Source organism: Elaeis guineensis, chromosome 1 (genome assembly GCF_000442705.2).
Source record: "Elaeis guineensis isolate ETL-2024a chromosome 1, EG11, whole genome shotgun sequence".
NCBI classification, from domain to species: Eukaryota; Viridiplantae; Streptophyta; class Magnoliopsida; order Arecales; family Arecaceae; genus Elaeis; species Elaeis guineensis.
The window spans coordinates 19519715-19536751 of record NC_025993.2 but is presented as its reverse complement, the minus strand read 5'-3'; positions in this window follow the sequence as shown (position 1 = coordinate 19536751).

The following is a 17037-nucleotide window of genomic DNA, read 5'->3' as shown; positions in this document are numbered from 1 at the left end:
TGGTTTGATCACCAAGAAAGCCAACAGGTCTAAAATCATAGAAGTTTTATAAATATAACATAAGAAATGTTTCATCAACTTGAACTTGCGATGATGAAATAATTGATCTTTTAGCACATAATAAAAGAGTCTTTGAATTTGTAATCCTTCCCAAAAGAAGTATTTGAGAGGAGAGGAGAAGTCGGATCCTCCGCAGATGAGAGGAGAAGAAAGTCATTAAATTTTGTTTTAACCGGAGAGAAGAGATGTATGCCCAATTAATTTTTTTTTTTAACGGACGTCATATTTTAACGGGAGTTATGTTTTAATGGGAGAAAAAGGTAATTAAATTAGCTTTAAGAAAAGTCATTAAATCAGATTCTAATGCTTACCGTCGGATCTACTTAATTCCATGAAGATGGAATCTATCAATGTACAGCATGGTGTGGTGCAAAATTTGCACCGTAGAAGATCCGCTTCCTTTTATCACTGCCATATGTTCTATTAAAAGTTTCTATCAATGTACAACAACTAACTAAGTATTTACTGCACTTCTTCCTATCCCCCCTGCCAACAAAAAGAAATACTTCTTCACAGGGACCATCTTCTCTAAAAAATCAAACTGCTCTTTATCTCTACCGAGCACTAGTTCTGCATAGAAAAAAGTAAAAAAAAAAAATTAAGCACCCTACGGTAGAACATTTAATTTTAGCTATAAAACTTCTAAACAGTGTCAGAAGCACTTTGCAAACTCAAAATTTTATATGCTACTAGATTAGAATTTTCAGCATAGCAAAACAGATGCCAATAAAATTAAAATTGTTATTAAATACAGATAAAGAACATCCATTGAACTTGGAAACATCAAAATACAGCCGGACCAGCAAAATAGAATTGCAAAGAACCAGAATTATTTTTCATCGCTAAACAGAACCAGCAATAAAACAAAATTGCAGAGATCTAGTTGGACCAGCAAACTCATGAAACAAAATTATTTTTTACTGCTAAAAAGGACCAGCAATAAAACAGAATTGTAGAACTATGATGACCCAGTTTCACACTTTATTTATTCCATACATTACTAATCCTGGCATCCCAGGAACAGTACTCTTGAATGCTACTATCTTCACCATTTTTTAACTGAAAATAAAAACAGAGAAAAAGGTAAATCTGGCAGATCCTAATAGTGAAAAAGACAGTTCCATGTATACATGCTAAAGCTAAACATTTATAAAACTTATGCGGAAACTGGAAACTATGAAGACCCAATTGGGCACTTTCTTTATTCCATACATTACTAACAATCTAAGAGAACATTAGTCTTTTAAATTTCACTTAATTCACAGTTGCAGGATCAGCAATAACAGCAGCACACATACACCCAAAAATAACACCAGCAGCCGATTAACATTAAAGGAAATCAAGATTTACGTACTGAGTTAGTATTTGCATTGCTACTACCAACAATACAACCCAAGCTAGATAGATTCTACACTCCAATCGAAAGGCCAACCTATAATGAAAAAAGCAATATAGAAAAAATTATACAAGTTTGTAAGTTTGAAGAATAAGTATGTAAACTATTATTCATAACAAGCTTTTCACCGTATCGAGGCAACTTGGATTTGACATAATAAAGCCTGCAAAGGTTTCTTGCATCTGCTGTTGACGAACCATTAATTCTTCTCGTTTTATATGTTTGTTTTGTTGAAGAGCATCCATTTCTTCTCATTTTCTGCGTTCATCTTGTAGTTGATTCTGAACATCAACTAACTGAGTCTCCATATGCTCTTTCTTTTGAAGCTCTTCCTGTATAGCTTGATGTTGAGCCTGCAGTTGTTCTTGAAGGCCAGACACAGACCTTGCTTGCTTGCCACCTACTCCAGCTCCACGACCATGACTATGCCCTAATCTTTCTCCTACAACCAAGACAAATGATCATGAATTAACTATTTCATCCATGTCTGCCCCCTCTACTTGCTAAATCTTGTCGTTGACAATATTTTCTACTTTATCCTATAAAAAAAAATAAAATATATTAAATTTTGGTATTAACAAAAAATGGAGTATTAAGCATAGAAATAAAGATTTCATTACATTTACTTTTTTAGATGCCTCATTAATCCATTCCCCATTTTTTTTATATGAGTAAGCTGCCACAACTTCTGATAATTTGGCTCCTTTCCAGTCTTAGGATCTCTCTAGCAAATACAAGAAATATTGATATTAATATGTATAGAAGTATATGATAAAATGATGTATAAATTAAAAGCATTATCTTACCACCTCATAGCTGACTGCTTGAAATGATTTTCTTCTATAAATATGATTGATGACTTACTTTTTTCTATTTGCTTCGTTTCTCTCACTCATAGCCTAAAGGTTGTAGTATTAAAATTGCACCAAAGATAGAGAAAAAACACAGTTAAAGTATGAAAAAAGTAGGCTGCCTACATTTATCTACAGAATAATTTCAGATCTGGCTACTTAAAAATAATACATGCTATATAGTTGCAATTTCAGATATGCATGAAAATAGCAACTTAATTAAAATCTGGAGAAACAATCAATAATTCCAGATATGCAGGAAAAAAGAAAATGACTGCTTCCACCTGAAAGTTTGGACTCTCAAAATCATCTATCAAAAATTGCCATTCTTCATCAGTCAGATCAGCAAGCTTGTTTCTTAAGCGTTCCTCTTTTGCTTCATACAACAAGTAATGCAGGCGAAGCCTACTGCGATGACCATGAGATACACAGTTTGCCGCTTCAAGAATGATTTTCTTATTATGATCATTTGTTGGGATGTCAAATGTTTCCTGCACTCATGTATAGATAATTAAAATCAAATGGCTTGAGCTATAATATTTCATATTTAATTTAAGGTTGAAATCGAAGTATTCTATAAAAAAATTTAAATTAATTTTGAAACAAAAGTAAATAGTATTACCATCACTTGGAGCACAATTCTGTCCTTTGCAGCATCAAGAACATGTTTTCACTTGCTGATAGTTTGCTTTACATGTTGGCGAACAATTATTGAAATATCGTTCACAAAATCAGTTGCCCCAAGTTCCACTAGTACTGTCTTGTCATTTGGTATTATAATGTCTAGCTTTCCAGTTGCACTTTTTTCATGCTTTTTTGAATATTTAATCCTCTAGTTGGTCCTCTTACCTTCCTTTTAGGTGCATTGTTTGACCCTACGAAATACAGATTGTGAATTTCTTCAACAATGTTAAAAAATCTCAATGCATCTTACTTTTCCTAAGTCACTAAAATTTAAAAAGAATAAATAAATTCCTGTACATATACTTGTCCCTTCAACTTTTGCATTTGCCTCAATTGATGAAGGTTGGATAGCAGTAGTTTTTGTATCTTGGCATGTTTGTGCCATGGTGTTAGCCTACATGCATAGGCACCGTATGTCATTTATTTCACATAAATAAGAGTAAATATTACGAACAAAGCGCACACAAAACTACAAGCAAAATTTTGAATATAATATAAAAGTATTACCTTGCGTTTCGTAAAAGCACATGTAACTATCTACATATTTACTGGAATATTAACAACTCACTACCAATCTTCATCTTCAACCTCCATTACATCATCTGCATCCTCCTCACTTGTGTCACTTTCATCTATGGAACTATCATCCATCTCATCCTCAATATCTTCAGCTGCCTCTTGCTCTAGTTGCTCAATAATAGAAGAATCAATGTTTATTCCTTTAATGTCATCTATGCTCAAAGCAACCACATCAATAGCATCCAACGATTCACTGAATTCACCTCTTACATCAGAGAACTCATTAAGCTGATATGGTTCTAAATCATTCATGGCAAATCATACGTATTTCTTGGTCTCACTCTCATCATTGTATGCCAATTTTCTTTGTGACTATGTTGAACATAGTACACTGATTTAGTTTGAGATCCCAAAATAAAGGATCATTTTGGTAATGTGTTCTTGAAACATCTACACTAACAAATCCATATTCACTACAAGAAAAAGATTTTTTGTGATGGAACTATTTGCGACGGCTGATTTACCATCACAAAAAGTTTATTTGCAACAGCAACTGTTGCTCCTTGAATTGATTTTGATGATTACAAAGCATTTGAGGGGGTTACTAATGATTTTGGCTTGGAAAAAGATTTATTGTATTTTAGAGGCAAAATCATAATTTTATCAAGACCTGATTCGGAAGCCTCAAGAGCAAGAACAAAAGATGTGTAATCTATTGGAGGCAATTTCAATATTTTTGAAAATATATTTTGTAAGAAAATCAGATTTATATATTTGAGTCGACCCCATGAGTCGACTCATGGCAAAAAGGACTGAACGGCATGTTAAACTTTTGGCTGGCACACTTTGTGAGTCGACCCCTGAGCATGAGTCGACCCTATGAGTCGACCTCTACTGCTCTATAGGCCAAAATTACAGAACTGTCATTTTCTGCTCTGTTCCACAGAAGTCGACCCCATGAATCGACCCATGAGCATGAGTCGACCCTATGAGTCGACCCCTGTGACAAAAAATTTTCGCAACGGCTAGTTTTTAATCCATTTTGGTTGCATTTAATGCCCATTTAATGTGCTCTAACGGCTCTATTTCAGCCCAGATTACTCTCCACCATTATTTGAAGCTATAAAAGGCACTTAAAGGAGGGAATCAAAAAAAAGAGAAAGGTTTTGAAAAAGATTCTTCAAGCATTCATTTCAGCCCTAACACAAGAGCCCTCTTGAAGTTAAAGAAGCTTTTATTTCAAGTTCACCAACTCCTCAAGAGCTCATTCAATTCTTCAACCATCTTGAGAAAATCAGAAAGAGCTTCCTTCTAATTTTGTAAAGTGCATTTAAAGCATTATTTGCTAATTAAAGGAGCTACATCTGTACTTTTATGTGATTAACTCCTATACTCTATTTTTGAGTTGTTATTTTGTTTTGGAAGGATTCTAAAATATAGAAAGGTTGATCCGAACCTTGAATCGGATTGTATTGGGTTGGCTTGTATCTAGAAAATAAGTGTTTTAGCTTGGGATAGCTAAAGTCGGAGGTTCCGACATTGTATTCGGGTTGAATACGAATTAGTGGATTTGAATTTTCAAGTAGGAGCTTGGAAAGTGGATGTAGGTGCAAGGTTGGCACCGAACCACTATAAACCTTATTGTTTGTGGTGTGCTTGCTTGCTCTCCTTGTAGATTTTCTTATCTTCTTGCATTCTTACATTCAACTTCTACACCTTGCATAATTTACACTCTCCATATTTATTTTGCTCATTTAATCCTCATTGTTGTAAGTTAATTATTTTAAATTTTTTAAAACCCAATTCATCCCCCTCTTGGGTTGCATAGCTGGGCAACAGTGGTATGAGAGCCTGGTGCTCTAGCCCTACTTTGATTTAACCATCAAAGTACCAAAGATCTATGGCAACTCAAGTTGGTGCTTGACTAGCCGAGGGGCAGTCCACTAACCGACCTCCAATTTTCAATGGGTCAAACTGTACCTATTGAAAAGCTCGGATGAAAATTTTTATTCAAGTACTTGACTATGATATGTGGAGTATCATAGTAAATGGATCACACACAACCACTAAAATAATTGATGGTGTGGAATCAACCAAACCCGAAAGAGAATGGGATGAGGTTAATAAGAAAATGGCTCAACTAAATGCTAAAGCCATGAATGTTTGGTATTGTGCTCTAGATGCTAATAAATTCAATCGTATTTTAACATGCATGTCTGCTAAGAAAATATGGGATAGATTAGAAGTAACTCATGAAGGAACTAATCAAGTGAAGGAATAAAAAATTAATATGCTTGTGCATAAATATGAACTTTTTAAAATGGAGCATGATGAATCTATAACTGAAATGTTTACTCGTTTTACTGATATCATAAATAGTCTAAAAAGTCTTGATAAGTCTTATTCTAACAGTGATCTCGTGAGAAAGATTCTTAGGTCTTTACCAAGAACTTGAGAGGCCAAAGTGACCGCGATCCAAGAAGCCAAAGATCTGAACATCCTACCCTTGGAAGAGCTTCTAGGATCACTGATGACACACGAGCTAAGCATGAAATAACATCAAGAAGAAGAAGTCAAAAAGAAGAGGACAATCGCCCTCAAATCCACGGCTCAACTTAATGAAGAAACTGATAATACAAAAAATGAAAAGCAGGATGAAGAAATGGCTCTCATTACTAGAAGGTTTAAGAAGTTTTTGAGAGAAAGGAGACAAGAAATGAGGAAGAGGCCACCTACAAAAGGAAAACATAGCAAAGAGAAAGAAAAGGAGCAACTCCTTATTTGCTATGAATGTAAGAAACTGGGACACTTTAAGTCTGAATACCCACAACTGAAGAAGGATCTCAAGAAGTACAAGAAAAAGGCCATGATGGCTACATGGAGTGGAAGTGATGAGTCAAGCTCCGAAGAAGAAGACTCAAATGAACAAGCTAACTTGTGCCTTATGGCACATGAAAATGAGGTAAATTCTAAAATTTCTATTGACTTTACCTTTGAAGAACTTCATGAAGCATTTTAGGATTTAATTGATGAACTAAAGAAGCTAGGGGTAAAGAACAAAGAGTTAAAATCAAAGAATCAATCCTTACTAAAACAAAATGAGAGTATTTCAAATGAAAAATCAATCCTGTCTCAAGAAAATCTGAACTTAAAAGATGAGATTGCCAAGCTAAAATCAATGGTTGAAAAATTCACCTTAAGTTCAAATAAACTTAATATGATACTTGACAATCAAAAGGCCGTTTATGATAAAGCTGGTCTTGGCTACAACCCCTTAAAGAAACAAAAGTTTCTAAAAAATATCTATGTAAACTCTTCAAGCAATAAGTTTTCGAACATTACTTGCTTCAAATGTGGTAGAGTAGGATATAAGTCATACACTTGTTTCTCTAACAAATCCATAAATTCTAATGTAAAGAAAATATGGGTTCCAAAAGGAACCATTGTGACTCACCAAAAAAGACCCAAGAAAGCTTGGGTACCTAAAGTGAAAATTTGACTTTTGTCTGCAGGTGTGTCTAGCATCCCAAGGAGCAAACTGAAAATGGTATCTTGATAGCGGATGCTCGAGACACATGACTGGTGATGAATCCCAATTCATCACACTTGATGCCAAGAATGGAGGGATGGTCATCTTTAGAGATAATGGCAAAGAAAAGATCATCGGTATAGGTAACATTGGTATCACTTCCTCCAAGTATATTGAAAATATTTTATTAGTAGATGGTTTAAAACATAATTTATTAAGCATCAGTCAATTTTGTGATAAAGGATATAAAGTTATTTTTGAATCTTCTATTTGCATTGTAACTAGTCCTATTAATGAAAGCATTTAATTTGTTAGGCATAGACATGATAATATTTATATGGTAGATTTGAATGATCTATTCAAAATAAACATGCAATGCCTAGTAGCCTTGAATACCAAGATCAATGAGACTAGTTAGTTTTGGCATTGTAGGCTTGCACATATTAGCATGCATTCACTTTCGAAACTCATTAAGAAGGAATTGGTTATCGGTTTACCCAAATTGAACTTTGAAAAGGATAGAATTTGTGATGCATGCCAACTAGGTTAACAAACAAGAGTCTCATTCAAATCTAAAAATATTGTTTCAACTTCTAAGCCATTAGAACTATTGCACATGAATTTATTTGGACCCACAGAATTACTAGTTTAGGTGAAAAACGATATGGTTTTGTAATTATTGATGATTTTTCTTGTTTTACATGGATTTTCTTTTTAGTACATAAGGATGAAACTTTTCATATATTCTCAAAATTTTATCGAAAAGTTACTAATGAAAAAGATTTTTTAATTTAAATATTCGAAGTGATCATGAAATCGAATTTGAAAATCAAGATTTTAAAAAGTTTTGTGATGAAAAGAAATTGGCCATAACTTTTCGGCACCTGGGACACCCCAACAAAATGGCGTAGTAGAAAGAAAAAATAGAACTTTTGAAGAAATAGCCCGTCCCATGCTATGTGAAAGCAACCTTCCAAGATACTTTTGGACGGAAGTAATTAACACAGCATGTTACATATTAAATCATGGTTTAATTAGATAAATTTTAAAGAAAACTCCTTATGAGCTCTGGAAAGGAAGAAAACCAAACATTGTATATTTTCATATTTTTGGTTGCCGATATTTTATTTTAAACAATGGTAAAGAAAGACTAGAAAAATTTGATGTAAAATCTGATGAAGCGATTTTTCTTGGTTACTCCTCTTCTAGTAAAGCTTTTAGAGTTTTCAACAAAAGAATCTTAGTAGTAGAGGAGTCAATACATGTTATCTTTGATGAAACTAACGATCTTCCTTCAAGGAAGAATGAAGGTATTGATGATGCAGATCCTTTTATAGAAAGAATGAAGAAAATCACTCTAAAAGATTCAACAATTCAAGATGATGAAGAACATGAAGACAAACCGGATGAAGAAGGTGAAGAACAACAAGAACAACCTCAAAGTACAAATGATCTACCCAAAGAATGGAGGCATGACCACAATCACCTCAAGGAACTAATCATTAGTGATCCTACTCATAGTGTAAGAACTCGCTCTTCACTTAAAGATGCATTCAATCATTTTGCTTTTGTCTCACATCTTGAACCTAAAATCATAGATAAAGCTAAAAAAGATTATAACTGGATTAATGCAATGCAAGAAGAACTTAATCAATTTGAAAGAAATAATGTATGGACATTAGTATCAAGACATAAAAATTACTCAATAATTGACACAAAATGGATATATAGGAATAAATTAGATGAACATGAAAATGTAATAAAAAATAAAATAAAATTAGTTGCAAAAGGTTATAATCAAGAAGAAAGAATTGATTTTGATGAGACCTTTGCACCTGTTGCTAGATTAGAAGCAATTAGACTTCTACTTGCATATGCTTGCTTTACGAACTTTAAGTTATTCTAAATGGATGTCAAAAGTGCTTTTCTAAATGGATATATTGCTGAAAAAATTTATGTAGAACAATCTCCAGGTTTTGAAAATCATGCTTTCCCTAATCATATTTTTAAATTAAACAAAGCATTATATGGTTTGAAACAAGCACCTAGGGCTTGGTATGAAAGGCTAAGCAAATTTTTGCTTAATAATGGTTTTACTAGAGAAAATATAGACACAACCATTTTCATTAAAAAAAATCAAGGTAATATATTAGTTATACAAATATATGTTGATGACATTATTTTTGGATCTACTAATGAAACTCTTTGTCAAAATTTTGCAAAACTCATACAGGGGGAGTTCGAGATGAGCATGATAGGAGAACTTACATTCTTCTTCGAACTCCAAATCAAACAAACAAAGAAAAAAATCTCTATCACCCAAAGTAAGTACACAAGAGAATTACTCAAAAGATTTGGAATGGAGAACTTCAAAGTAATTGGCACACCCATGAGCCCATCATGTAAGCTTGATAAGGATGAAGAAGATAAAAGTGTAGACTTAAAACTTTATAGAGGCATGATTGATTCTCTATTATATTTAACTGCTAGTAGACCTGATATTATGTTTAGTGTTTGTCTTTGTGCTCGCTTTCAATCAAATCCAAAAGAATCGCACTTGAATGCAGTTAAAAGAATCTTTAGATATTTAAATGGTACACAAACTCTAGGATTATGATTTTCTAAGGACTCATTAATTGACTTAATAGAATATTCAGATGCCGATTTTATTGGATGTAGATTAGATAGAAAAAGTACTAGTGGAACTTGCCAATTTTTTGGAGTTAACCTAATCTCTTGATTTAGCAAGAAATAAAATTCGGTAGCACTGTCTACGACCGAGGCCGAATACATTGCAGCTGAAAGTTGTTGTGCTCAAATCTTATAGATTAAGCAACAACTCGAAGACTTTGATATTAAACTCAATAAAACTCTCATAAGATGTGATAACACTAGTGCTATAAATCTCACTAAAAATCCAATTCAGCATTCTAGGTCAAAACATATTGAAATCAGGCATCATTTCATAAGAGAATATATCTAAAATAAAGACATAATTCTTGACTATGTTTGTACTGAAAAATAATTAGCTGACATCTTTACCAAGACCTTAAGTAAATATAGATTTTGTGAAATTAGGAGAGAACTAGGAATCCTTGATCCATCAGCTTAGGTATCTCTCTGATTCCAAGTTCTGATTGCCAAAATTTCATTAAACCAAATTTATTAAGCTCATTTTTTGGAGGGGGTCAAAAGCTCAAAACTATCTTTCACATGATCAATATCTGGGTAAACAACTTTCTCTTAGAATTTTAAATTTTTCTGAGATTTTTTCATTATTCTTTGAATTTCTGCGTGCCATGAGTTGACCTCTAGGGTCGACCCAAGGGTAAACTTATAATTATGATAAAATCTTTCGGACGCTCTCTTTTTGTTGGAAATTTCTCCTTGAGCCGACCCAACTCTCCGCCTTCTTCCTTCCATCGAACCAAAGGTCTCCCTTTCTTCTTCCTCAAACCCAGGATTTCTCTCAAAACTCCTCTCCCACCGACTTTCACCCTCCAAATCACCCACTTAGGAACCAAGTTTCTCTCCCTCTCCTTCTTCATTTGGAGCGATTCGAGCTTGCCTTAGACTCTACCCGTCTTCTCCAAATCGGCACATCACTTCTCCAAAATCCTTATCCTTCCACTAAAATCCCCTCATCTCTCCCTCACATTTGCTCTCCTAAGCTCCTTGCTAGTCCTGCCTGTGCAAATGGCTCCCAAGATGAAGCTTCCACAGAGAAGAAAATCCATTTGCGGGTTGGAAGAAAGTGTGCGTCGAAAGAGGCTAGCAACCGAGACCACTTCTGCTTCAAACCCGACTCCTGGTTCAGCTTCAACTAGGTCACCAATCAGCCCTAGTAAGGTACCCCTCTCTGATAGAAAAGTAGAATCCGGAAAAAATATTGACTTCAAGTTTTTTGAAAAAGAAGGGTTCACTATTGGATCAAAGATTAAGGATCAAGGATGAAAATTTTACTGCTCCTTAAAAGAAAATACATATGTCAATCTTGTCAGAGAATTTTATCTAAATTTGGGGTATAGCAATGAAACAGTGAAATCCACAGTAAAGGGTGTAGACATTAGCCTAGATCCTGTATTTTTGGGGCAGATACTTCATTTACCATGTGAGGGGTATACCAACATGGAGCTCCCAATTAAAGAGGAAAAAATAAATGTTATCCTAGGGAGAACCTTTACTGGTAGTCTGAATAAATTAGAGGCAAAGATCCTTTCTATTGAGATAAAACTGCTACATCACATGGTAACCAAGTTATTTTTCCCTAGAAGTGGTAGACATGATCTTCTTTCTGATAGGGACATCTGTATTATGTATCATGTGATCACCCAAACCCCCTTGAACCTCCCTGCATTGATGTTTGAGGCCATGAGAGAGACCTTGAACAGGTCCAAGGCTCACTTGCCTTTTGGTATGGTACTCACCTTAGTTTTCAAGAGATTCGAAGTTAGTTTTGAGGGGAAGGTAGTAGCTAGACTATCCCACTCTGACACTATCAACCGCCACACTTTGCACCGTATGGGATTTTCTAAGACTGATGGTGGTTGGACAAAAGGTGTGGAAGAGAGAGCTGAGGATAGAGCAGAGGAGGAAGGACCATCCTCACCCCTTCGTGATCACAGAGCAGCATCTCTAGATATTCAGTTTATTTCTGATCACGAGGCTGGCCCTTCAGAGTCTGTGTGGAGGCATACTTCAGTTCCACAGCCAGACAGCGGGGCACATCCTTCAGAGCTCAGATTGACAGATGATCAGATTGAGATGATGTCCCAACGTGTAGCCTCCATTCTGTCTCAGCAGTTTGGCACTTCTATCTCTGAACAGGGATCGACATCACAAGATGTATCTGATCAGACACTGATCCCTCACATTTCTATTGTTTTTCAGATGCTCACTGCTCAGTCGGTTCGTATTGAGCAGCTTGAGGGATGTATTTTGAGGTTGACAGACAGAGTATTGGATTTACAGGGGCAAGTTTTAGCTTTAGCCCATCTCCAGCCGTATGAGAACATCACTGAGGTTTCAGACCTATGTACAGAGGCGGCTAGACTTCGAGGAGTCTTAGAGAGTAGTTTTAATTTTCTGAGAAGAGAGATCAGGGGATCCAGTGAAAGTGCTTTTACTCAGTTCAGTGCTCTGATGTAGTCTGTCTCGAGAGCCTTGAACCTTCTGGACACCATCAGACTTTCACTTGTAGCTCAGTCCATAGCTTCTCAGGCTCCAAGATCCTCTCATTCCTCTACTTGTGCTGGCACCTCTACCCGCGGCCGAGGCAGACGTGGTCGAGATCGTGCTCGTGGACTTGATCCCACATCTCTTCACCTTATTTCTGATTCATCAGACTCCGATCCTTCCAACCATGACATCTATTAAATCCAGTGTAGTCTGTCCTTGTTTTTGTTTTTGGTCTAGGATCTATCTTGTGGGCTATGTAATGTGTTGACTGATTGACTCTTGGATAGTGTACTCTAAGTTGACTCATATGTATTGAAACACCTATATATTTAGTTACCTTTTGAATTTATGTATAAATATATGCTTTGACTTTCAATGAATGTTTATCAATGACTATATGATGTGAAATGCTATGAATGGCAATATTTTCTAGTTGAACACATTGATATATCCTTTATGTTTGCTATACTGAGGGGGAGTAGAGAAATAAGCAATCAAAGACTTAAGCTAATGAGCAATCAAAGAACTGAGTTAATAAACAATCAAAGAAGGAGGCTAAAGAAGTAAAGTATAGTATCAAAAAAAGGGAGAGCAAAGGAAATTTTTTTTTACTAACCTTCTTTTCTTAAAATCCCTTAAGATCCTATCTAATGCTATCACAAAGGGGGAATAGAGCAAATTTGTCCGTAGAGAATCTTAATTGATGTTGTCAAAAAGGGGGAGTAAAGAATCAAAATCAAGATTGAGCAATAAGCAATAAAGAAATAAGCAAACAATGAGCAAATATGTCAAAGAACCAAAATCATCATTTTTTTTTAAGCAAATAAACTTATAAACAAATTTTAAATTAATCTTCAAACTGCTTATGATGTATTTTGTCCAAATACTTGGCTATGATATTGAAGTGATGCATCTTCATAAATTTGAAATTCATGTTCAATGCTTTATATATACTTTTGCTCAAGTATTTTGTCATCATCAAAAAGGGAAAGATTGTTGCTCCTTGAATTGATTTTGATGATTACAAAGCATTTGAGGGAGTTACTAATGATTTTGGCTTGAAAAAAGATTTATTGTATTTCAGGGGAAAAATCATAATTTTATCAAGATCTGATTCGAAAGTCTCAAGAGCAAGAACAAAAAATGTGTAATCTATTGGAGGCAATTTCAATATTTTTGAAAATATATTTTATAAAAAAATTAGGTTTATATATTTGAGTCGACCCTATGAGTCGACTCATGGTAAAAAGGGCTGAACGGCATGTTAAACTTTTGACTGGCACACTCTGTGAGTCGATCCCATAAGTCGATCCTTGAGTATGAGTCAACCCTATGAGTCGACCTCTGTTGCTCTATAGGCCAAAATTATAGAACAGTCATTTTCTGCTCTGTTCCATAGAAGTCGACCCCATGAGTCGACCCATGAGCATGAGTCGACCCCTATGACAGAAAATTTCTGCAACGGCTAGTTTTTAACCCGTTTTGGTTGCATTTAATGCCCATTTAATGTGCTCTAACGGCTCTATTTCAGCTCAGATTACTCTCCACCATTATTTGAAGCTATAAAAGGCACTTAAAGGAGGGAATCAAAAAAAAGAGAAAGGTTTTGAAAAAGGTTCTTCAAGCATTCATTTCAGTCCTAACACAAGAGCCCTCTTGAAGTTAAAGAAGCTTTTATTTCAAGTTCATCAACTCCTCAAGAGCTCATTCAATTCTCCAACCACCTTGAGAAAATCAGAAAGAGCTTCTTTCTAATTTTGTAAAGTGCATTTAAAGCATTATTTACTCATTAAAGGAGCTACATCTGTACTTTTATGTGATTAACTCCTATACTTTATTTTTGAGTTGTTATTTTATTTTGGAAGGATTTCAAAATATGGAAAGATTGATCCGACCCTTGAATCAGATTGTATTGGGTTGGCTTATACCCAAAAAATAGGTGTTTTAACTTAGGATAGCTAAAGTCAGAAGTTCTGACGTTATATTCGGGTTGAATACGAATTAGTGGATTTGAATTCCTAAGTACACTACAGCAAAAGGGTGGGTTAGCGACCATTTTTTGCCGACGCTTTTTGAAAGCGTCGGCAGGTTGCGCTGACCTGCTGACGCTTTTAAAAAGCGTCGTGATTCAACGATGCTTAAAAGCATCGTAAAATTTCATCATTTTCAATGCCGACTCTTTTAACAAAAGCGTCATTAAATAAAGAAAATTTCGATGCTTTTTTGCATCATTATTTAACAATGCTAAAAAGCATCGTTAGGTTCGATTAATACCCCCATTCTCCAATGCCCTAATCTATCTGCCGCCGCCCCCTCCCACCCATTCCTCCATCTCCATCTCCGCCGACCCCCATCTCCGCTGATTCTTCGCCGCCGGCGCCGCACCCGCCGTCCACGCCGCACCGCTGTCTGCCGCTCCCCTCTGCTACCGCGTCCGTCCATGCCGCACCCGCGTCCATCCACGCCGGCAGTTCGGTATTACTTGAAAGCTTTTCCATGGGTTTCTGAGGACTGGTGGGGGAACGGATTCGACAAGGGGTTCAAGTATGTTCAACCTTGTAGTACATGATTTGCTAACCTTTTTGTTCATTTAGCTTCGGTTTTTCTTTTGGATTCTTTACCTTGTTTTGGTTTCATACACTGATTTTATTTAGGCTAAGGCTAATTACAACTTTATAAGCATAATGAATATTTCAAGGCTAAATTAGAAGGATGTTTTGGACAGAGAGAGGGGTTTTATATGGTATAAAATTTGTGATTCAACAAAGACAGGAGCCATGATCTAGTGACACCTAGAGTATCAATCAATTTATATGATGAAAAATCCTCCTCGAGCCAAAGCCAGCAACTGATGCCAGCGTAAGGGGAGATCTCCTAGAAGAAATAGACCAAATTTATGGGAATACTTATAGATATTAAGAAGAAATGGTGCAGAAAATTAGGGTTTTGAATGAATCAATTAATGTTCCTTAGGACTGCCGCAGAGAAGAGCCACATAAGGTTTAGTACTCCTCACCTGCTCTCTTTGGGAGGTCTCTCCATTTGCCTTTGCCATGGGCTTTTATGTAATCGGCGAGGATCTTATCCTCCTGAGCAGACCATGATCCACGATTGAGTCCCACCTTGGAGCAACAAGGTCTTCTACCCATTTCTCTTCCAATCTACATCCTATATCTTATTTCTATATACGGTAGATATCGCTAGAGTGAAGCTCTTGTGAAGAAGACCCTCTTGAAGGAAGGGGGACTTGCTTGACGAAAGCTAGTAGAAAGTAATAGCACCTTTATATAAGTCTCTGCAAGTTAGGTAGTACCAGAGAATGCATGGAAAGCAATAAGCCTAATAAGTGCATGGTAATTCAAGTTAAAGATGGATATATATTGCTCTGATAAATATTAACGGATACTGTATATCTTGTTGGCATCAATCTTGACACACCAATGCTGAGAACTCCAGTACCATAGAGTCAAGACCACCTAAACATGATTCGGGTCGTATCTTTCGTGCCAAAGAATGATTGATCTTTTTACACTACTTTAACTCTTGGAGCATACTTTGTGCAGCTTTTAAAGCATGACCTCAACTTTGTGATGTGTGCTATGGATGGAAGGAAAAAGTTCATCATGTTTTGAAAGTTGTGTGAAATATGATCAAACGATTGAGGTTGTGAAAGAAGATCAATCATTCTTTTGCACAAGATACAACCCAAACTCATTAAGCACGTCGATATACGCATGCATTGTATGATGCTTACAATTCTTCCCCTCTGGGTTCATCATCCTTCATAAGTAGATGAGCCAACCACCCTCAATTTTATGGTAAAACCATGCTAGAAGTATTTAGACTTGCTCAAACATGATAAGATAATTTTTGAGTTTGGATAGGCCGCGCTTAATCTCTGATCAACTTAGAATGTCACCACCAGTATGAGGACGAGAGTCTTGACATGATCCATGGTCTTCTTGCTTAAGACCAAATGTAGTAAGAGATGTTGATTAGCTCACATATAAGCTCATTTTATATAGTTCTCAAAACAGGCTCATCTCATAATTTATGAACCAGTCCACTCACGTCCAAGGAAGAGAAGGTTCTGAGTTCGACTTCTGGATGTCCATCTCTAGGTGCTTGAGCATCTAATATATTAATTATTCAATTACCTATTGTCGATGGTGAAGCCTCCTACTTAAATAGATCGTACCTGGTTGAAGTGGGTAAGAACTGTTTTGAAGTAACGCATGCTCTCCCCTCATCAAAGTGCTTTGAACTGTGGTCAATATGGGGAGAATAACTAGCTAGAGATGCTGAAGCATTACACTGCAATGTTTGCATTATCTCAGGGAATGGTTGCATGCGAGGATATGTAACACGCGAGGAAGAAATTTCAAGGTTCTTTTTTAGCAAGTTTTTTGAAGATTGTAATGGATAGTTGAAATCTAGAGCAAGTGAAACTACTTAGCATGGTTTCTTCATTTTGAAAAAAAAAAAAACTACTTAGCATGGATTAACTTATTCTGCAATCACAGTCTTTATGAATGCAAAATGATATAAGTTAGAATATCAGCTCAGCATCATCATTCTGGTAAGGATGATGATCCTTCCAAAGTAGATTCCACACACTTATGGTACAAATAGTTTTGCAAGGGCCTACTCTCATGATGCAACTACCTACCTCTTGGTCTTCGCAAAGCATTCTCTCACTAGTTTGCTCGAACTAAAGATAGATTCTAGCCACTATCAAAGTGCAACACCAAGTACTGTATTTTGTACCATATATATATATATATATATATATATATATATATATATATATATATATATAT